Source organism: Ictidomys tridecemlineatus, chromosome 11, assembly GCF_052094955.1.
Source record: "Ictidomys tridecemlineatus isolate mIctTri1 chromosome 11, mIctTri1.hap1, whole genome shotgun sequence".
Lineage (NCBI taxonomy): Eukaryota > Metazoa > Chordata > Mammalia > Rodentia > Sciuridae > Ictidomys > Ictidomys tridecemlineatus.
This window is the reverse complement of record NC_135487.1, coordinates 96,860,055-96,884,672: the sequence shown is the minus strand read 5'-3', so window position 1 is coordinate 96,884,672 and position 24,618 is coordinate 96,860,055. Positions and strand designations below refer to the sequence as shown.

Below are 24,618 nucleotides of genomic sequence, written 5' to 3'. Positions count from 1 at the left end.
TGGGGTAACTAGAGGTGAAATGTTGGGCACACAATCACATGAAAATATACACTTCCTCATTGGTGGCCATTGGAAGAAAATTAAAAGAATAATACTAATGATTTGAAATCAAATATACTAATATATTCTTCATATGGACATGCTTTCTGAAATTATTTCTGATTTACAAATGAATTTAAACTGTCTATCAAAAGAATAAGTAGCATCTACAAATGGGGCATCCCTTACAGCAAAAACAGTGAGGTCATCTCTACATTGCCAGCAACTTTCCAACACAATAGCTAAGTAATCCCATCATTAGTATCCAAATATTTCAAACAAGTGTACAAGAAACTACTGTAAAAACTTTTTTGCAGCCCTTGTTTGAATAAATGACCTATCAGAAAATATTTTGAAATGTAGTCAATGGAAAGCGATAATGTTCAATTTAATTCAACAAATCTTCCAGCTGACTCAGCAAATCAAATGCAAAATTTCCACTTCAGGAAAGGCTTGGGCTTTTACTACATCATTGAAGATCATATGTCTAAAGATCACTGGATAAAAATATGGGTTACAGGAATCAATGGGCAATTATGTGTTCAACTGTGAGTGGTAAAATATGGACAATCTTACCATGATAAATAATGCAAATATGTACTCTGCAAATTAGTATTTTTTTTTCTGAAACCACTTTAGTAAGCAATGTATATCAATGAAAAAATACCATAAAAGCTAGAATAGTTAAGCTAAATACCAAGAAAAATATAATTTCTTTTTACTTTTTGAACTTCTTTACAAGTCAGCTGAAACATGATATTTAAAAAAAGAATACATATTTTCACATGTGATGACTGAAATCTCCAATTTTTACACCCTCCATCACAGCTGTGTCTTTTTTTGAGATTTTTCGGGTGAAGAACATGAAAAAGCCATTGAGTTTATAACAGAATATGCTACTTGGCTATGAAGAAAAAAATCTAATACACATAAAGATATATATATATTTTACATATCATCTGGTGTAATTATTTAATTCTGATTCATCTGGTAAAATCCCAATCACAGACCTGGGTTTGGTCATACAGATGTGCTTTCTTCCTCTTCTTTTTTAAGTGAGAAATGAGTTTAGGAGACTCAATCTTCATATGAAAGTTGCTTATTGTTCCTGAGTTGGTCATTGATTTTTGACTTTTTCAGTGCATGGAGCCAATAAATACGTATTATATTTTTAGAGAATATAGATCATCAACCTCAATATGTGCAACTTCTCTATATCTATATAAATAATTACTTTTGTCAGACTCAGTTTCAACCTACAAAATTTTTTTAAAAGTTGAAAACTTTGACTCTAATAGCAGTTTCATTCATTAATTTATACCTGCCATTTTATCAGTTTTGCTTCATGCATTTGAAAGATCTTTCATTAAACACATTAATAAGGAATGCTAACACAATGTATGTTTTGTATGGAAGGCTCTGTTAATATAAATCTCTAAAATCAGCAGAACCTGATTTTAGATGATCTGTTCCTATTCAGGTTGAAACTCCCTGTTAAGTCATTTCAAATCATCAATATAATTGGATATGAGACCAAAGGTTGTTTTAGCATATTGAGTTAACAAGAACTAAAAAGTCAGTTTTTCTGAAAACTCTTCTTCCTTAATGAGCAAATGGAATTTTGCAACACCATGAGATATACATGTACAGATAAAACAGAGCATGTGTTTGCATTATAACTGAAAATTTTAGAACAGTTTTAACTTTCTTTGGATATTGAAAAATATATTTTAAAATGAATGCAAAGCTTGGCATTAAACAGAACTATGGTATTGCTTATACTGTCTTATAATAAATGAAATATAATTTTTGAAAATGATGGCCTAACTATAATAATGTACAACTGATCCTTCTACCACAATATATTTTATATTATCTTTGTAGAAAAGAGTAGAATAATAGGAAATATACTAGGGTGACATGTCTTTTTTAAAAGGATAGACATTAAAATAAATGAAACATAACTTTCTTTTGTATTAAAGGAGAGAGAGAAAAAAATGAATCTTTTTTGTAGATAGACACAACACAATGCCTTTATTTTTATGTGGTGCTGAGAATTGAACCCGGGTCCTGTCTGTGCTAGGGGAGCACTCTACTGCTGAGCCATATCCCAGCCCCAGAAACATAACTTTCTTATGTTCATATGTGAATACACCACCAGTGTAACTCCATATCATGTACAACCATAAGAATAGGAAGTTATATTCCATGTATGTATCATTTATCAAAATACACTCTATGTCATGTATATCTAATAAGAATGTATAAAAAATTTTAAAAAGATAATATAAATTAAACACATTCTGGATTTTCAAAGTAGAGAATGAATAATAATTAATTTGAATATATTTCCTTCACAGATCAGGTAATAGGATTCTTCTTTTTTAATGAATGGTCAAATGGCACAATTTAAAATCATTTTACATGATGATATGACATAAGAAAATTATTGATTTACAAAGTATATATTTAAAAAATTCTTGACTAAACTTATTCAATGTGAATAAGCCCAAATATGTTGCTTTAAGGAACTTCCTTTAATGAATATAAATTACCCAATAGTGTTTTTAATCCTAAACTTTCAGATAGAATATTATGCAATTTAACAATTTATATGAAGCTCATATTTAGGAAACAAAAGCAAACAAACAAGCAGAAGGGGTCGGTGGATGTGGCTCAGTCATTGGATTCCTGAGTCTAATCCCCAATACAAAATCATCATCATCATCATCATCATCATCATCATCATCATCATCATTATTACCTCATTATGTGTTTTATAAAACACATATTATTTGGAATATTTCTAAACCTTAAGTTGATAATACTGGCTATCATTCTTAATCACTTATTGACGATTTAATATATACTAGACATAGTTTTATACATTTTACATGAATTATTTCTTTTAGAAAATACATTAAGATTAAAGGGATTAAAAGCACCATGGGGCAACTATAACTTTGATATTTCTGGGATTTTTATATCAGGAATTTAGAGCCTACATTGGTAGTGGTTTACGGAATGTGAAATATAAAACCCTTCAAGGGGAAACAGTGGAGGTCTACCTCCTAGCTATAGCTAATGACAAAGATTGTTCTCTGTTGTCCTGATGAGATGTAGAAAGGTGTGAGAAAGCTAGAGAAAATCTAGTAGTGGAGAGAATTAAATTTGGAAAAATTATTGTGAGAGTTTTTACCAAGATCAGGAACTGAATGAAATCACTTTAGAAAGTGGTATTCAGAGTTACATTTATTTTTTTTTCTTCCATGTGTGTTATCTTCAGTGATTTCTTTTTTCCTTTGTATTATTGAGGATTGAAGCCAGGGCTTCATGCATGCCAATATCTTACCTTTACTATTGAAGAATGGTCTAAATTCTAGTGTATATTTTATACTAGAGGTCTTAGTAAGTTGTAAGAGTGCAGGAAGCATGGTTGTTAATATGAAGCATTTTGAATCTGATGAAATTGTTATGCTCAAAAATGTATTAAATAGCTGATTTTTTGTAAAGATTACTGAATATGTAAGATGATTTTACAGATTGATATTTATAAATTCTTTGGTACCTTGATTATGAGATGGCCTTAGAGACAAAGAGTAGAAGGAGATGGTGGTGGTGGTGGTGGTAGCAGTACTAGTAGAAGAAGTGGCACAGAATGTAAGGCCAAGGTCACAAAGGGGAATGAATACAGGATCCCCCTAATCTGAGTCTTGGACGGTTAACACTTGGAAGTTCCCCAACTATATTATGAGGAAGTCTAGACAAAATGAAGGGCAAGGTTTGTGTGTTCCAACCAAGAATGCTCATTTGAAGCCCTCACCTGCACCTGGCTACAGCTATAGTTACACAAGCAGGAATTCTTGGTATAGTCCCATCTTCAAAAACCACACCTCCAGTGCACCAGATACTTCAACTGGGAACCAGCCAACTTAGCACATTCCATTCCCAGAATCATGACAATGACAAGCAATTGCCATTATTTCATATCAGTTAGGTGGAATGGTTGGCAATGCTGCATATCCAATGAAATAATCCATGAGCTACATTTTTATAATCCAAAAATAGAAGTAATAATACCTACTCCAAAAATTTTCTTTAAATAAATGGAAGAGTCCTTTGTGAGGAGCAGTAATAGCATATAACTTTGATATTGGTATAATTATAATTTCATTTAAAAGTAGTTGAACATTGAACATAACATTGTAAATAATTTGTATAAGAAAAAATCATTTACTCAGAAGGCTGAAACAGAGGATGATAAGTTTAAAGCTAGCCTCAGCAAAAGCAAGGTGCTAAGCAACTCAGTGTGACCCTTTCTCTAAATAAAATATTAAATAGGGATGAGGATGTGGCTCAGTGGTCAAGTGCCCCTGAGTTCAATCTTCACTACCAAATAATAATAATAATAATAATAATAATAATAATAATAATAATAATTAGTAACTTGTGTCAAGAGTTGCTTGATACCCTTAAAGATAAATTGGAATTTTTTAAGAACAAAACTATGTCCTCTTAATATTTTTTTCTCACTTGAGGATATTAAAAGCATTAATATTCTTAGAGTATACTATTAATTCAATTCTGTTTAATATTTATATGGTGTACACACACACACACACACACACACACACACACACACACACACACAAGCACTTTGACCAGTGATATTTCAAAGACAAAAATGTCATGCAAACAAGATATTAAATGTATCATAGGACTTAAACTGTATGAAATTAACTAGATTGAGCTAAAACAAACTCATGATTTCTCGTTCTTGCTATATAATATATATATATATATATATATATATATATATTCTGAAATTCACAGACAGCCTTGCTCCATCTCAAAGCACATTACAGAGTTGGTCTGGCAATGGCTGGGGAGCTGTAAAGAGTAGAAATAAATCAACTACACTGCTCTTTACACTTTGCTCCCCTACATATGTGTTCTATTGAACCTTTAAGATTGCTGGCACTTAGATAATCAAAATGTATTTACCTTTTTCTTTACAAAGTATGGCACACAGATAAACATCATTATCATCACCTGATAGATTATGAGAAAGAACTCTCTAATAATCAGGCCCTTTTCCACAACTGCTGAAACAGAAAAACTATTTTTTAATGATTCTCCAGATGATTTATAATTATATTAAAAATTGGCAATATTTGAACTAGAGAATTTTCAGCTCTTTTAGTTTACATTCTCAACTAAAGCAATAAATGACTACTTTGGTTTTCTTAGGACATATAATATAATTATTTAGAATTTGAATTCTAAATAGTACTTGCTTTTTCAATTTAGATAGTACTTGCTGCAACAGAGGTATGAACTGTCAAACAAACATAAACTTCCCAAGTTTTGGGTAACTTGTTTGTGTTTCACTATGAAAACTGTTCTCACTTCTGCACAGGTATCAAGGCCTGGACAAGAACATGGTCTAGAGCACAATGTATTTGGAGATGACATAGAATTCTACATCTGGTGAGTTTAGTAGTTTCTCTATATCAACCAATTTTCATAATTTATATATTTTGAAAGTAATTAAAAATGGCCCATGGCCAAACATTTATTGTCATATCAACTAATTGGCCATGCCAAAGACATAACTACACTGGGGGCAGACTTAGGAACAGTTTTGGACATCCATATTCATCTCAGTAATTGGCTTCCCAAAGAGAGTGAGACTTGTGCTATAATATCAAAGGGTTTCTTAAGAATAGGAATATAAGCATCCCTTCTTCTTTTATTTCATCAAAATATTATTGTGCACCTAAGATTTATCAGGTACCCTTCTAGACACTAACGATAAAATGGTGAATAAGAAAGAATAGTTATTTATGTACAATGCCAGTATAATTTTACACTTAAAATTAGATCATCTTTTTTGTGTGCATAGAAATATATTCTGTATGACTTCAAGACTCTAATCTGAACTTAATTTATTGTTATTAACCAGTATTATGTTTCATGATATTTTTCTTTACTTTTTAAAAAAAAATCTCTGTATGATCATAAATCAATAATTTGATATATACACTTGACACCTGATACCCATCTGCCTGTAAAATGCAATAAAAGTAAATTATTCATTTATGTAGAACTATTAAAATGAAAATATTCAGAGAATGTCATTATCTTAGTCTGTTCAGTCTGCTATAAGAAAATTCCTTAGACTGGAAAGCTTATGTAGATAAACATGTAACTCTCACAGTTCTAGAAACTGAGGAGTTCAAGCTCAAGGTGGTGTTAGATTTGATATCTGGTCAGAGTCTCATTCCTGACATGTAGACAGTCCCCTTCTTACTGTGTGTTTGCAAGTTTTTTCCTTCAGTATGTGCTCATGAGGAGAAAGAGCTTAATCCTCATCTTACTCTCTCTTTTCCTCTTCCTCTATTTATGCCAATTCCATCATGAGGCCCCAACCCCATGACCTAATTTGAGATTACTTTTCAAAGATCCAGTCCCCAGTTACAAACATAATGGGATCTGTACCTTCAAATATATGAATTTTTGTATGAAACATTCAGTACCTAGCAGTCATACAGAATTCTAACGTGCTGTGTAGACTATCCTCCATGAGCAGAATTAGGGATAAGTATGGGAGGGAGGAGAAACTGTTCACAGTTCATCAACAATTGTCTTTTTTAAGCTCCTTAGGAATTCTTGGCTCACATTTCTTAATATTGAACAACTGCTTTAGACCTTTACACAAGTATTATAAATACATGTGGTTCAATTAAAAAAATCATATTGTAATTCAGAAGAATGCTCATTATATCTAGGAACTGAATCCTGAGGACCATAGATGATAATGTAAAGCAACATACCTATTCAGAAAAAGTAGTGTTTGTTGAAGTTTAACTCTGTAATATGTGAGGTTTAACATCCTTCATTCTTTCTCATAAATAAAACCATTAATGTAATATTCAGTTAATATCAATCTTACGCAAGTATGCAAAACTTGTAATGATACTTGGAGGGTTTTTGGTAAAGAATTAAGGATAAAAGGCCATTTCATTTATTAACTTTCAATTCCTCCTCATTGAAGAAATTGTATGAACTCACAATCAATGATTCCATCTTTAAGGTTCTGTTCATTTTTTTCTTTTTATTTGGTCAATGACAGCTGATCTGTCTTCAGAAAAAACTTTCTGAAGTAAAAGTATTTTCAAAGTCTTTTTACCAAATTTCCCAACAGCTCTTTTTGGGCATAATCATAAAATTTATATTTCTTAGCATGGAAACAAGTCAATGGTTAATTTACTTGTACCACTTTTATACAAATCTATCTCCCTCTAGTGATACTATTGTAATATAATTCCTTGAATTCAACTTTGTGTTTCCTTGCCTCAGTGGCTCAAACCCATTATTTCCATTGCTGAGTATGTATTGTTTTCCCTTTTATTTGCCATTCAGAAATTAAGTTCCAATATTCTTATAGAAAGTCCAAAATTCATTAAACCATAAACTGAAAATTGATCAAATTTTGTTGAAAATGTTTGATTTGTTCTCCTGGACTTTGGACTTCTATTTGAGAATAAGATCTATATAATAACAGATGTTCTAGCTGTATTCTAGGATCTTTCCCTTATTTATTTATAAACATTAACTATGAGTGTTCATATAAACCATGTATGCCTATATATTTAGTCTTATTTGACATTTCAAATTTTAAAAATTGAAGTCAATTTCCAAGTATGAAAACATGCACAAACTCTATAAATAATTATGGCATATTCCAGAATCATACAAGAGATCAATCAAAACCAACAACAAAAAGAAGAGAAAAACCAAGTGAGTCCTAAGCAATAAAAATTGAAAAGGTCACTGAAAAGCCCCAAGATTTAAAGACACAAGTCATTAATACCAGTGAATTAATTTAATTTGATTCCTGGACAATACACTCTCTTTATTTTCTATGAAATTGAAGTGATCTTTCTTATTTAAAAAACAAAATACCCTCTTTTGACGTTGCTGCCTCTCTGGTGAACATATATTTTCATTTTCTCCTTTGTGGTCAAAATGTTATATGCCTATCCTCAATGCTTATAGTCCTAATTTCTTTATAAATCCCATTGCCATATTAGTCATGCCTTTCTAATGACATATGTTCAAAGTCAATTGTACCCTATTTGCTAAAACTCATGTTATTTTTTTTTTTTTGCTTTTTAAATTCTTTTTGACAATTCTTCATTCGTTTATACTATTGACACTATTGTTTTTCTGTTTTGCAAATTCCATCCTCTGCAATGTTCCCAGAGATTGGTGGTCTATAATAATTCCCATCCTTTTGGCCATTTTTTTCAGAATTATTATAAATTATATTCCTATTCACCGCCTGTCTTGCTTCTTTTAATTATGTTTTTTGTCCTTTTTTCAGGTAAAAATTATCTTTCAGTAGTTTTATTAACTTCCATTACCTTTTTAGGTTTAGTTTCTCCTTAAACCTGAACTTTGGTAAATTTATCTCAAATATCTTGCCCCTATAATAAGCTGCACTTATTTTTCTAGCTAATTACTGGATACTCCACCTAATAACATTTTATCCAAAAAAACTTAATCTCCCTTTAAGAACCAGCACAATTTCAACTCCTACATAAAATCATTTTTTAAAGTATAAATAGTAACATGAATTAATATTAAAAATTTCATTTCAACTTTTATCCTTAAATTGGATATAGCATCATATGGCACACAGTAAACTATAAAAATTTTCAATCAATATTCTTTTAGTTTTTCATTGCAGCCTCTCTATAGAAGTATTTTTCCATTTATAGATGCAGAAATTTAAGTTCAAGGTCATTAATCAATACTTAGAAGATAAACTATAAATGTTATGGACAATATAAAACAAGATTACATTGAAGATCACAAGGGGCATTAACATCATTTTTCTCATGCAATGGGGGGAAGCATGTCCCTGTGTCATCTGGTCTGTGCTGCTGTAGCAGAATACCTGAGGGCAGCTGACTTATAAAGAGAAGAGATTTGTTTCCTATGGTTCTGGAGGCTGGAATTCCATAATAAAGATGCTGGTAAAGGGCAAGGACCTACTTGCTCTGTCCTTCATGGGGAAGGTGGAAGGGCAAGAGTATACTACCATGCATGGGGGAAGGGGGACCAGGCCAAACACTTCCATTCATCAGGAGCCCACCCCGGTGAGACCACATGAATCCATTCCTCAGGGAAGAATACTCTTGGCCACCTAACCCCAAAGATCCCTTCCCTCAACATAGTCACACTCGGCACCAAGTATCCATTCCATGAAATCTGGGGATACATTCAAGCCCCAGAAGTCCCCAAAAGAGCTGTTTCCAAGTCTCTACCCCACTTCCTACAAATGCAACCTGATTTGGAAATAGGGTTTTGCCAATGTGATGATGTTAAGGGTCTTGAGATGAGTCATCCTAATGTCAATGAAAATGTCCTCATAAGAGATGGGATAGAATGCCAGATACACACAGATACACAAGGGAGCTCCAAGTGAAGATGGAGAGACCCAGAGGGACCACAAGCACTGCAGGCAGTACCAGAGCCAGTCCCAGACCTCTCCCTAGGCTTCAGAGGGAGCCAATCCACCAACACCATGGAGGACTTCCATCTTCCAGAATATGTGAAAAACAGTTTCTGTTGTCTAAAGACACCAGCTTTCTGAGGATTTGTCACAAGAGTCATAAAACAGGGGACTAAGACACACACCCCAGTTGGAAGAGCAGCCCCACCTCAGCTTCCCAAGCCCCAAGATCCCGGATGTGGGGTTCTGGCTTCCTCAGACATCATGCTAAGCCCACCCTGCTTTGTGCCAGCATCCTGAGAAATCCCCTCCAGCAGGCTGTTTCCTGTCCCTTGCTCCATCAGGTTGTTGATGAGCCTGGCACTACACTCTGCAAAGTGCACACCTGTGACTTGCAGGATTCACCCTGCACCCAGAGCACAACAGGAGACAAACCCTAGTATGTGACAAAGAGGAACATAAGTGGCCCCCAAAACAGGTCACTCCTGGGCCCTGACTGTGCCAACACAGGGAGCACCTCCTAGGCTTGCTCTAGCCATAGCATTGCCACACCTTATGGGGTACAGTCCTCCATCAGCAGAGGGAAAGTATGCATGGGTCAAAGGGGGATAGGCTGCACCATCACCCCATGTAAGTGGGAGGGCCCGAAGCCATGTTATCTGGGCAGGGGAGGAGGTCAGCTGGAGGTCAGCTTGAAGCTAGACCTGGGCTCCTAATGGATCAGAGTGAGCCTGTAGCCACGAGCCACAGCTGTGCACACGACCAGAATAGGAGGAAGCTCGAGCCCATGTGCTTAAAGACCAGCTGGTCCTTGTGGGCTTGAACTTGAGATGGCAGGCTTCTTGGTGTAGAGCCCTAGGAGTGACCGAAGCAGGGCTTCTCTTGATGGACCATATCCTTCGTACCCGACCTCTTCCTACCCTCTACCTGGGCCCTCACTGTGCTGTTCTCAGCAGCCTTTGATGTATGGCACATACCCTGAATCAAAGCTGAACTCACTCCATGCATCATCACCTCCAAAAACCCTCATGCCAGCCCTGGGGGATCAGTGACTAAGTTCTCTCCATTTCACAGTGGAGGAAACTGACACTCAAAAGGACAAGGCTCTTGTCTGAAACCAAAGGACCCAGGCGGGACTTGAGCCTCTTCTGACCGATTCCCTAACCACAGTATCACCTGGCTAACCTAAACCTAGGGTCACCCTGATTGCCCTGGGGACAACCAGGGCATCCTAGAGGCTCATGTCCAGCAAGGAAATTCTAGAGCATCCAGCCCAGTGACTTACAGGCCTATTTTTTAGCTGTGCAGATTTTCATTCAAACAAAACTTTTTTTTATTACACAATCCCTAAAATTCACAGGAGTTGTGCAGGACACAATGGTGACACAGGTTTCAACCACCAACCTGGGAAACCATCCTCATAAATGTGCTCCCTGCTGACCCCAGGGGACTTCTGCATTATTTTTTGTTATGTCTTTATATTGCCAAATGTTCATTTCTAGATTTTTGTGCTTCATATAAACAGCATTACCCTGTGACTGTCTGTGATGACACTTTGTGCTGAACATTGTGTCTGTCAAATCACATCCATGGATCCATTGGTGGACTTGTCCACCCCCTGCCTCATGCCGCTCCATTGGTGGGAATACAGGAGGGGTCTATCCTCCTGAGGGTTACTCAAGTTGTTCCAAGTTTAAGTGACTGTCTGTGCCTCAGGAAGCAATCTTCTTAGACACTAATCTTGCTCATCCCCACTTTCCCTGGACACAGAAAGCCTGCCTAACTTCTCCTGGTGCCCCTGGAGCCAGTGGTGAAAAGGCCTAGCAGGGAAACACTTGCCAAAGGCCACCAGCACAGAGATGGCAGGATAACACCCAAAGCCTTGCTCCCCAGCCAGGGAAAGGCATGTGGACAAGGGGTTGGAGAGAATGTATCCCCCCTCCCTGTGCATGCTTCTTGCTTGTGCCTGTCTGGTAACTGCAGTGAATACAGATGTCCTGTGTTACTTTTACACCAATGCCCAGCATGGGGCCTCCTGCTGTGGATGCCCAGAGGGTGAAATGCTCCAGATTCCACCCCATTCACATGGCACACTCTGCCACAGTAGTACAGTACCTGACCAGAGGAATCCTCCCAACCACTACAGGTACTATTACTTGCTCCATTTGATGTGGAAACTGAGGCTCAGAGAGGGTAAGCAACCTGTAGAGTCACACAGCTGGGTTGAATGGGGTCTGGACTTGAGCCCAGGCAGTCCGACAGGACCCTATCCCTTCCCCAACACTCCACTGGCTTCTGTGGTGTGGTTTCCAACCACACCAGGGGGCTCACCCTGGAAGTAGGTACTCAGAATCACTGGGCAGCAGGTATCATAGGCATAGCTGAGGGCATCAGCAGGCTGGATGCAGGGCTCAAGAGAGTTGGGTGGCCTGGGAGCTGTGTCCCTCTGTATGAGACATAGGCACCTTCCTGGGCCAACAGAACTGGCTGACACTGCTCTATCCCTCCAATAGATTTTCAAAGTCATAAATCTAGCTTTTCATATGAAATGTTTTGCCATTAATTTGATTTTCTCAAATATTGTCCTGGATGGGGATTCTGGCTCTGACTCTGATGAGGAGCCTGCTCTGCTGCTCCTGCTGAACCATTTCCATGTCACCAGCCCTCTGTCAGTCACACCAGGAACAAGGAGGAAGCCACAAGTCTTTTGCTCTGCCTGCTTTCTCCCCAGGTCTCTACATACAGTAGTTGGCTCCTTCCTGTGATTTCTTCCTGTGATTTCTCTCCACGTCCAAAATTGGTTCAAAATAAAGGGGTTTTAAGAGAAAGAGAGCCCTTAGACTGGTACATTGAGGAAAAGCAGGAAGGCTGGGGTGATCAGGCTGAGAAGAGAAGCTCAGAATCAGGCAGGAGGGAGCATACTGGGTCAGCCCAAAGAAGGAGTCTGAGGTTTGATTTCTTCTCAAGGGGTCTCAAGCAGGAACTGTGAGGATTGTGGGTGCTTATCTATAGGACTGTTATCTGGAGGAGAAGGTAGATGTTTTCAGATCAACAGCAGAATCCAGAGAGGATATAAAGAGCTGAGAAGCCCCCAGAGCCTGGCAGAGGGACGCTATGGAGTCCTTCTGGAGATGGCACTCAGGGGATTCTGGACCCAGGATAAACTAATGTTCCAAGACCATCTGTGCTCCCCTAGGGTTTATCCAATCAGAACATTCTAGCTTGGTTAAAATCAGAGTATTTTACATTTTAAGAATCCAGACTCCTGGCTTCTGCTGAGACATTAGCTCTAGTGGCCTGAGCTGGTCTTCACCCCAGTGTGGCCACAACTGCTGGAAGGAAGACTGCCATGTGGGATGGTACCCCAGTCACCTTAGTCCCTACCATTCCCCCAAAACAAGAGGCAAGTGACCCCAAAGCCATGCTCAAGTCCTAGTTTTGTTGCTTCTTGGATGGGTGACCTTTGGCAAGTCACCCCATCTTCCTGGACCTATTTCCTATGTTCACCCAAAGCCTTTGAGGGTGCTTGCATGAGATGAGACATACACCAGTGCTCAGAACCTCGGTTGATGAATAGCAACTAGTGGCTTGTTCCTGAGCTCCCTCAGTGGGTGAACAACTCAGCAGCTGGTTTTGCAGGATTGCTATTTTCAAGACTCCCAAACTTTGTCCTGCCTGTCAGATGCTAGGTGACTGTGAAGGGCTGAGCCTTCAGCCCAAGAGGACCCTCTTGAGCCCATTTGGGGGACAGAGGAGAGAAGAACCCAGAATTGAACACCAAAGGCACCCAGCACCCAAGGATTTCCAGGTAGGTGCCCCCACTCCCCTTTATGCCCCACCGTGTTGTCTCCCCTAAGGGGTAAACATCCAGAAAGCAGTCAAGCCATCAGAGCAACTGGAAGCAAATGCAACACTGCTCGGCTAATTTTTAGTCTAATCTAGGCAACCCAGGCAACGCAGATAGTCATTATCACCAAAGAAAGAAAGCTCTTGGCCTCACCTTGTGATGACAGTAGCCTCTGGCAACCTCAATTTGAGCTGGAAAAAACACCTTTGTGTTTCCCTTGCTAGGTTTGCCACCTGGAGCAGGGTTCCAGGTTTTAGGGTGTTCTTCTTGAGCTCTCCTGGCTCAGCCTCCTGCAGGAAGACTCTAAGAGCCCCCGTGGGGCCTGCACAAGGTGTAGCTACTCCCTGCAGAGCAAGGTGCATGCAGGGAAGCCCCACACCAGGTGTCACTTGTCCCAGTCCCTCCCCCTCAGGCAGAAGGCAGCTCCAACTTCAGAACCAGATTTGTGAGCCAGGAGGACAGACAGTGCAGCTCCAGCAAGGCCTCCAATTACTGCTGCAGTCATCACTGCTGATTCCCATCATAATATACAGGTCCTATGAAGCAAGACTGTGTTAATGTCTGCAGAGGGTCCCACAGGACATCAAAGCTGACTTGGCATGATGCACCTTGCCTTGTCCTCTGTACTTAGCCATGCACACCATATGCCACTCAGCAGGGGCTGGATGAGAACAGATGGAGAAAGGGGTGTCCTGGTGCCAGGGGATAATAATCCCATTCAACTGGTGTTAACTGAAAGCCACCAGGTGCTTTGACACAGAGACATGAGGGGATGCTCAACAGACAGGACCACTTTGGTGGCACAAGGGCCCCCTAAAAAATTACAATACCCTTGGTCAAAATTGGTAAGAATTTAATGGTAAAATTACATTCTTATGTGTAACTGAATGTACCATATTAAGCCCACAATTCTGTATGGTTAATAGTGCCTAGCATTCAGAAGTTGATCAAACAAAGTGATTGAAGGAACCAAAGAAATCTTCAGATACAATTAAAAGTTTAAAAGACCCAGCAATGTATCCCTGGTTGTGTGGTGGCAAAGTGTGGCTGAACCCAGATCTTAGCACCAACATACAGAGTAGACTAAAATATAAGATGCTGTTAATGCTGAAATGCAGAGAGCAACCTCAGTTACCCACCACCGAGTGTGCAGGGGACAGCTCATGAGTCAACAGACACCTGTGACCATAGAGATGTCAGGTCAATGTTGAGCCAGGACTCTTTTTCATAGTTTTAACTAATATGCACTTGAGCATGAATTTTAATGCAATTCATATAAAAATCCCAATGACAATTCTTCACGGAACTAGAAAATCAATCAGGAAATTCACTTCGAAAAGTAAGAGATCCAGAATAGCCAAAGCAATCCACAGCAAGATGAATGAAGTGGGACACATCAAAATAGTATAGCTTACACTGTACTACAGAGCCCCAGTAGCAAAATTGGCATTGTATTGGCACCAAAATAGATCCACACCAATACAGATGCATAGACCAATTAATGGTACAGAATAGAAAATACAGAGACAAACTCACAAAACCACATGCTAGACAAAGGTGTCAAAAGCATGCATTCGAGAAAAGAAAGCCTATTCAACAAATGGTGCAGGAAAAATTGGAAAGCCACATATGGCAAAAAGAAAGTAAACCCCTCTCTCTCACTCTGCATGAAACTCAGCTCAAAATAGATCAAAGACTTAGGCACTAGAAGAGAGACCCTGTGCCTAATAGGAAAAAAAGTAGGTCCAAATCTTCACCATGTTGGCCTAAGATCTGAATTTCTTAACAAGACTCCTACATTCCAAGAAGTAAAATCCAGATCAATAAAAAGGATGGATACAAACTAAAAAGCATCTTCTCAGCAAATGAAATGATCAATAATGTGAAAAGAGAGCCTACAGAATGGGAGAAAATCTTCACCAGATGCACCTCAGATAGACCATTAATCTCCAGGATACATATATAACTCAAAAAACTTAACAACAAAATAAATAAATAAATAAATAAAATAAAATAACCAAATCAAAAAATGGGCTAGGGAACTGAAGAGACACTTCACAGAAGAAGCAATACAATTGACTGACAAATACGTGAAAAATTGTTCAACATACATGAGCGGCAATTAGAGGAAAGCAAATCCAAACTTCTCTAAGAAATAGCAAATTTAAATATATAAGGAATCCTAAAACAAATGTGAAGGAGTGCATATTTTTATTAATTTCTCCTTGTACATATTGCATGTTCTTTGTCACACAAGGAGATCCTATTGCCTTAATTAAATTTGCATTGTATCTAAGAAACCTGAGAGTGTTTACAATTGGATAAACATAATTGTGAATGCAATCAGTCTGCATGTGAACTGTAGAGCATGGGAGGGTCTAGAATTTTGAATCTTTGTGCATATTTGAGGCTCAGATGTGTGTCTATCCAAATTTCATACTATAAAATATTTCTGAGAATCCTGCTATTGTATGAGGTTGTCTCTGCAGAGGTAACTCAATATTTATTTTAGAATGAGAGAGATATAGGTATAATGATTTAAATATACATTTTTAAAGGAAAACTAGAGCATTTTAAAGCATCATATTTTGGTCTTAGTTTCTATCTCCATATAGTTTAGTAATTTCCATATTAATCAATTTGGAACTTTTAAATTATGATTTCAAGATTGGGGGTTTAAGTGAATGTTTCAAAAGGTAAAGACAAGATTTTTTTTTTCTGTATATTTTTAATCAGCTCCTTATCTTAGTGGAAAACCATAGTCCTGGCTGCTGGTATATTCAGATATCAGCAGCATACCACCACTTGGATGTCAGAACCAGTGCTTCCAAGATTATGCAAAGTATCACCACTGGTTTGCTTTTCCTTTGGCTTGGGAACACAGAAAGAGAATGAACAGGACAAAGGCAATGAGATTTGTGGGTTGCAGAGGTCACCCATCCTGGTTGAGATGCAACAGAACAAAGATCAATGACCAAATGGTCCAATCTAAAGTCATCTGTTTTGAACAAAATTATTTCTTCTATGGGTTATAAAGTTTAGACAAAAAAAGGGTTGAGAAACAAATTTCTGTGCTCAGAGATGGCTGAACTAGCAACTTTTTCCAGTGCATAAAAGTAGAAATACTTTGGCAAATAGTAATCTCAAGGTCTGCTGAGAATGCGAATCATAAAGTGCACCTTTTTTTATGGATATTTCTGGTAAGAGTCTGTCTGACCAAGTGTTCAAATTTCATATCCAAGGACTAGTTAGTGTAGTTGGAGCTCAAACTACCCTTACCATAGAAGAAAGCTCCCTGCTGTGTCAGAAGCCTTAATTCAGAATCCCTCCATTATTCGTGGCTTCTCAGAATTTCAAAGACTGGTTAGTTATCTCTGTTTCCTGAGAATGTTAGCATCCTAATTAAAAATAAATGTGAATATGAAAACCATTAAATAAAGAGTATTATGAAATTGGGCTGAGAATGTGTGAGAAGGATTTAATTTGGGTTGGACTGGGCCATGGTTTGCAGTCACACCCTCATCCCACTCCATTGTGGTGAAAATCACTACCTCTATTCAAAGGAGGTACACGTACTCTGCTCAGTTGCTCATGGTCTGGAGTTTTTTATGGCATGGGTTTAAATGCCATGTGGGTAAATGTGACCAGTTTCACATTGGTAAAATTGAATGGTATCCTATGCAATCTGCTGGGGGTTTCATTAATGCAGTTAAAATAAGCATATAGAAGACTATGGTTCCCTAAATAAAACCCAAGGACAATACTTTGTAATGAAAAGAAAGAACTTTAAATGAATTTTGGATGATTTCATTTGTTTTCTTATTTGTTATCTGGACAGAGAATAGCTCTGTTTTTATTAATGTACATCATAGGAGGTTTCCTTGAACTATGTTTTAAATTTGTAAATCCTAAGGGGCTCAATGTATGCATCTTTTGAATTGAATCTAAATAGAGGTTCCCCCACTTTTTTGACATTTAACTGGAAAGTTAAATGTCAGACTAACCTGAAGGCAAACAGAAGTTCTGGAATAGCTGATATCATATTTTTCAATTATTCTTCTCTTCCTTGTTAGCACTTTTAGAGACCCCATGACATCTAGAGCACTGAACATGACAGCAAAGTATGCCAGATAAGGCTTTTCTAAGACTTTTTCTGATGTCCTTTAACATTTCTTTTCCACTGACCTGTGGAGTGAATAAAGAAGGCAAGTGTCAAGGATGACACTTACTTTATTGTCTCTGTAAAGTAGACATTTTTGTAAAAGAAATTTTGACTGTTCCAAGATGCTAAGCCAGTTTCAATTTCTGACTAGGTAGAAAGTGAAATCTTTTTTTTTTTCTTCAAATGATGTGAAATTTGAAGCCTAGTGACTACTCAGTTTCTAATAACATAGGATAAATAAACTATCACACTGTTGAAAATGTACTAGAACACAGGCTCAGCTAATGACATTCACCACAATATATAATTATGATATACTTTCTAAATGATTTTATTTGTTACCATTAGAGGGCCTCTCTCTTTTACATTAAATATGATTAATAATGTCGGGAACTAGAAGGAAATTCTCCTTCAAAGAATAGCCTGACAGCCCCCTGGAAGACATCCTGCCTGGGAGACATTCTGCAGCTACCTATCTCCCTGGAACATCCTGAGGTTATCAGGATTATCAGACATTTCGAAGCTGGCAGTTTTACCACCCACAGCCAGCAATTGCTGATTAGAGAGCTTCCCCATCCCCAGCATATAAATACCCCTGTGTGAACAATAAAAGTTTGCAGCTTGATCAGAATTCCTGTCTTGCTGTCATCCTTCTGTGTCTCTAGTCCCTTCATTCCTCCCTACCTAGGTTCCCCACCCACTTTGCTGTGTCCTACCGGTCAGAACAAATCAAATACACGATTCCAAAATACATTTTAGCAGCTCACAAATTATTGTATAAAGATAATCATTTTACCTTTCAGTCTTTTAAAGAATTTCCTGGTGGGGCTGGGGCTGTGGCTCAGAGGTAGAGCGTTTGCCTACCATGTGTGAGGCACTAGGTTCAATCCTCAGCACCACATAAAAATAAAATGAATATATTGTGTCCGCCTATAGCTAAAAAATAAATATTAAAAAAAAAGAATTCTCTGGGAGAGTGACCTCTGACATAATTGAATGTTGGATGGCTTTCTTCAAAGTTTAATAATAGTCATCTAGAAACAAAAGACTAAATTTTGAATCACAGTGTTAGAACCATGTCTGCTATTGACCTTTCCCACTTTCATTTTATTTTATTTTTAATCCATACTCTGATCTAAAACCAGGCCCCTTAAACCCCTGCTGACCCTCTTCCCTATTCCTACCTCAGCAATTCCTTCTTTTCTATCCTCCATCATCAGTGATTACTCTTTGGTGCTAGATAATGCACTGCATTCTATTATTATTTTCTCCATTCTGGAAAAAAAGTTTCCCTTCAACTTATGAACTCATTTTCTCTCCTCCAATTCACAGCAAAACCTTGGATTCCTTTCTGTTTGTTCCATTTTCTTTTCTCTCTTAAAAGCCCTTTAATGAGTCCTGTGTCTGCTCCACAAAGCCTGCTGCTATCCACGTCTCTGATGGCTACTGCATTGGCAAATCTGTGTCTATCCTCCTCTCTCCTCACATCAGCAGACATGCTCCTTATGTTGATCATTCTTCTTCTCTGGGATAGCTCTGCTGGATTCCTTTCCTTCATTGCCCACTCCATTTAGATCTTCTTGATTAATTCTGTTTCATGCTCTGCTCAATCTTAATTTTCTTCTCCTCCTCTTTGCTCAATAGCACAATTTTGATATGCTCAGGAAACAGAAACTTTGGGCTCTAAATACAATCTATAGGCAGATGACTCCCAAGGTCTCATCTCCTGCCTGTGCATCTTCTTTAAACTCTAGATCTCTTAATCCAGTCATCTTCTTGACATTTTCATGAATGTTCACCAGATAGCTGAAACATTATGCAAACCCAACTCAGTTCTGGATAGTCCCTGAGTTTTTCTCCTTCATCTTCCCTGTCTCAGATAATGGCAGACTGGCTTATTCAGTTGGTTAATTCCCAACCCTTAGAGTAATCCCTGATTGTTACCTTTTCCACTTATATAATATATTTTATTTGTTAATATACAAATGTAAAACCCATTTAGTTTGTTTTTAATCCCTGTCTACAATTCTAGGATGTTCTTACTCTCCACCCTGCTGACATAGTGATCACTAATGACCAACATTATCACCGAACAAAATCAGAAATGTGGGCCAAGACGTGATAATTGGCAACCCCATAAATTAACTGGAAGAAGGGAAATGGAGAACCCTTAATATAGCAAGTAGGAATATTGTGGTCCAAGCATCCAGCCTGTTCTTTCAACTCTGCTCCCTGATGCCACATTTTTCCCCCAAGCTGTACTCTTTTTTTAATATTTATTTTTTAGTTGTAGTTGGACACAATACTTTTATTTTATTATTTATTTTTATGTTGTGCTGAGGATTGAACCCAGGGCCTCACAAATGCTAGGCAAGTGCTCTACCACTGAGCCACAACCCTAGTCCCCAAAGCTGTACTGTTAACACTATAGTCCAAAGACACAATGTGTCCTCTCTCCAATCCCCACTCCCCCAAAGCCTTCCAAATCACTCAGACTAAAATTAGAAACATCAAGTCATCTTCTGGGAGCCACAAATGCCCCTATCACTCCCATTATGACCCCATTCTCACTACTCTCTCTTTTGCTATCTTTGCTCTGGCAACAACTGGCCTTCTCTTTCCTGAACTTGTCCAGTCCACTAGAGCCTTTGCCTTTGCTCATATCTATGCCTGGAATATTCCTTTGTAAGATATCCATGGGTTCACTCTCATTCTTTACCATCTTTACTCAAGTGTCAGCTCCTCAGGGGGATCAGTACAGAATTGTAAATTGCACTCCCTGCCACCATTGTAGTCCCACTTTGGGGCATTATTTTTCTCATTTACACTTGCTAAGAAATGCCTTGTCCACTTATTTGGTTTACAATTAAGTTGACAACATCAAGGAATGCTATTGTTTTTCTTTTCCCCAGCTCTATACCTGGCAAACTGCTGCATAATAGGTACCCAATAAGATGCTGTTAGTCTGAACTTCTTCAGTTGCCTCTCTGGAGTCTTAACAAGCAGCTCTGCTCCTCTGCTGGGGCCTCTTGAAAATGCCTGCAAATAACCCCTCCTCAGAGTAGCTGTCAACCAGTGGTTCATGAAAGCTGGTGTAAATGTATCTCAGTCCTCATGGCCCTTAAATTTATATTTATAGGCCATAAGTTCTACATATTTATCTAGAAAAGGGTCATCCTCAGACCAGGATCAAGACACAACCCAGGAGCCTGGCAGAAAAGCAGAATCAGGGCTAGGGATACAGCTCAGTGGTAAAGTGCTTGCCTAACATGTGTGAGGCACTGGGTTTGATTCTCAGCACCACAAATATATAAATAAATAAAGGTCCACTGACCACAAAAATAAATAAAAGAATCACAGGCCCCACCCCAGACTTGCCAATTCATTGTTAACTAACATTGCCCTATCAATGTTTTCCATAGACACAAAATATCAGGGTCTAGGATATGAGGTTAGCTGGGGTAAGATCCTGTCCCTAAAAGAAGTCAGAATGCTGCTCTTGCTCCTGTGTGAGTGAGTTGGTAAAAGAATGAATTGATATGAAGCCTCCTTTGCTCTGAAGCCATAGACATTGGCAAGTCACCTGCTACTTCTGCCTTACCAAAGGGGGACACTCAACAGCTTTTTCTTTTTCCTGCTGGCCTGGGATCCACACACTGTTGAGGCTTCTGGGAACAGCTCCCTCCTGCAGCTTGGAATCTTTTTGGAATCCAATAAAGTGTAGATTGACAGGGTGATGACAACCTCACCTCCTTGGTTTCTCCTTCCATAAAATGTATAATATTTATATTGTAACTTACATTCTCTTTCTCTCAGTGATATTTATATTGTAACTTACATATTCTTTCTCTCATAACAGTTTGTCTTTAGAAAAGAGAAAACTTATGTTCTCTATTAATACACAGTAACAAAACCTTTGAAATAAGCTGATTTAACTACTTAATATGTTCCAGCCTTCCAGTTAATTTTATGTTTCTCTCCATAATCACTTAAAATAGTCATTGTTTATTAAGTACTTGTATGTGCAAGCATACAGGGATGTATAATTCACTTAATCTTCACAATACACCTTGTGATGGTTGCACGTGACCAAAGAGTAAACTGAGGCTCAAGGAGATTACGCTGGTGAATCGCATAGGTATTTGTCATAGAGCTACTAAGAGGTGAGGCAAGGATGTGAACCCAGGATTATGACTCAAGTCTGTGCTCTTGACAAATGTCTTCCATCTTTTGCTCCTCTTTCCAGTGGTGGCTGGAAAATGTCATTTTATGTCATATCTTCTTGCCCTGTTAATTAAGGTTCTAATAGGAGGAGGAAGAGGAGATTAAATATTGGGTAGCAGCTAGCAGAATCTACTATGGATCATTTATTGCTAAGAACTTTTCTCATTACCTCATGGTTTCTAAAGAGTGGCTTCGGGCCTCTGAAGCCACAGCTACCTGATAGATCTATGAGGTAGCTGTGGCTAGCTGTGGCTCCATTATGTTTTGGCTAGCTGTGGCTCCATTATGCTAGCCAAAACTAATCACTGCTGGCCAAATCATTTTGGTTTAATCAAAGGACAGGGAGTAGACCACATATGGTGGCAAACATTATATCTATCACATAAACAGTCATGATCTTCCAAATGGAGGGAGCCTGGAATAGCTACCTAGAAATGGAGACAGGGTGGATAAACAAATACTATTGTATAAAAATACTGTCCATTATGTATTGAGTGTTGCTTTCTCCCAGCAGTGTGCTGTATAGTTTCAAACATGAACATGAGAGCTTTTTAAAAAATTATTGTTACTACTTTTTTCAGTGCATAGTATTTTTATTATTATTTAGTAGTGCTATTTGTCACATATCGAGTGGCCCATGTTTTTCTGATTGGAGTGGCAGGCTCTTTTGATTGTACTGACTGGCTTTGGTACCTTATGGATACATCTCATAAAGTATTCTTGTTTCAGCATGCTACATCATGTTTTGTGTTTCAATGCCAAATCTTGTCTTCTGAGATTTAGATGGTTATCTGCATGCAACTCTAACCATTTCAATACAAAGAGACTTCCTTTCTTAGTATTTAGAAGTAATCTTGAAATATATGCATCTTTGGGGGGTAAAAATCTACGTGTGTACTACTGTCTCTTTACTTCTTTTATCTTATTCTTCATAAATAAAGAACATAATGTCTTAAATCCTAGCCAAGTTGTTCTCAATTTCCAGAGGTTTGGCCCCATGAGTGTTTGTCAGTGTCTGGTGACTTTTTGTCACAAATAGAGAATAGGTGCTACTGGAATCTAGTAGCTATGGATGCTGCTAAATTTCTTTGGTGCATAAGAGATTCTGCCTTTGCTCGAGATTATCTTGCCACAAATTTCTGTAGTGCAAAGGCTGACAAAATCTACTGCTACCCAATCTCAGCTGATATGGATAATTAGAACCTGTTAAGCATCTTGCTATTAAATGCTTATCTTTGGAAGTTGATGATTGATTTCAGCTGTGAAGCTGACTTGGCAAGCACATGTGCAGCTGACATTTTTCAGTGACCATCCTCTGCCTTTTCAGGAAGAATTAAACAACCATTGATTAAGAACTACAGTAAACTGGGTGTCATAGTTCACACCTGTAATCCCAGCAACTCAGCATTGCAAGTTTGAGGCCAGCCTGAGAAATTTTGGAAGACCCTGACTTAAAATAATTTAAAAAGGGCTGAGGATATAACTTTGGGTAAAGCACCCCTGGGCTTCATCCCCAGTACTAAAACAACAAAACAAAAACCTGTAGAATATGCTGGCAATTAGAGTGGATGAGTGTACAGATAGTTTTATTTTTATTTCTGTGCTCTAGAATGGTTGGTATACTTTTTTACTTATAGTGTTTATTTCATTCCATCAAGAAAATTAGAGCTGAGGGATCCATTTATTTGCCCCAATCATAAGGTAATATGCTGTGATTTTGTAGTATGCCTTAAAGAAATTACATGATTTATTAACTAAAGCAGGTATTAAGGGAAATGTCCAAATGTTAACCTATAAACATTTTATCTACATTTTTCAAAACTTTTTCATACATTAATCTTGAATCTGTAATATAAAAAATACTAGGCTCGGGTGTTTCCTCTCTGAAGCTGCAGCCATGATGTTAGTTTTAGAGTTGAGCCACTGTGAAGCCAGGCAGGGCTCAGGCTAGGGAGATGAGAGACAGCAACAGCCTCTGCTCACAGCTCCTCTCAGTGCAGGTGAGCAGCCATGGGGGAAGTACCCTCCTGGATCCTGAGGACCGCAGCCTCAGAGTTCCTCACCTCCTTTTGGTCTGTCCTAACCTTGCAGCCTCTTCTTTGGCTTCTCCTGAAAGGGAAGGTGGAAGCCATAGGCTCCAGTGGGAGCCAGCTGAGGATCCAAGGCAGCATCTCCCACTCCTGGACTGGGGTGGGGAGAAGCACTGGAGGCTGAAGCCCCAGCCCCGAGGAGGGGGTCTGAGTAGCCTGTCATCATTTCCAGTGCTGGGAATGCATGAGTGTTAGTCTCTCCCCTTTTACTGCCTCCAACACTGCAGTGGGGACACATTCAGGGGCCCAGCTTATTTTAAACCTCCTCTCTGTGCCTGCTGCACACCCTCTGGCCCAGGCTCTGGAGGCCTGGAGGAGGCAGCCTTCTGAGGATTATTCGTCTTCTCTCCATTCTGCTGTTGCCACTGCCAGGCCCCTGGCTGCTGAGGAGAGTTAGGCCCAGTCTCTGCAACCATCCAGCAGCCGCTAAAGCAGCCATTACCCAGCTCTGGTCCAGAGCCCAGCAGCAGCAGAGCAAGGGGGCATCAGCCACTGCCAAGTCCAGAGCCATTTCTATCCTGCACAAGAAGCCTCACTACCAGCAGCTTCTGCCATCTCCTTCTTTTTCTTAAGTCAGAGGCTCCCAGACATGACAGCCATCATCAAAGAGGTCATTAGCAGAAACAAAAGGAGATATCAATAGGATGGGTTTGACTTAGACTTGACCTGTATCCATATCTGAGGCTACTACTCTTTGCTTTTCTGTCACTGTTTTATAAGTGGGAGTAGACGG

General features: G+C 38.6%; 1 pseudogene; it reads right to left on the bottom strand.

Moving 5' to 3' along the window:
• LOC101955552 (tripartite motif-containing protein 43-like) overlaps positions 1 to 24,396 on the bottom strand; it is a 152,672-nt pseudogene extending 128,276 nt beyond the window's left edge.
• Positions 24,397 to 24,618: the final 222 nt, after the last annotated feature.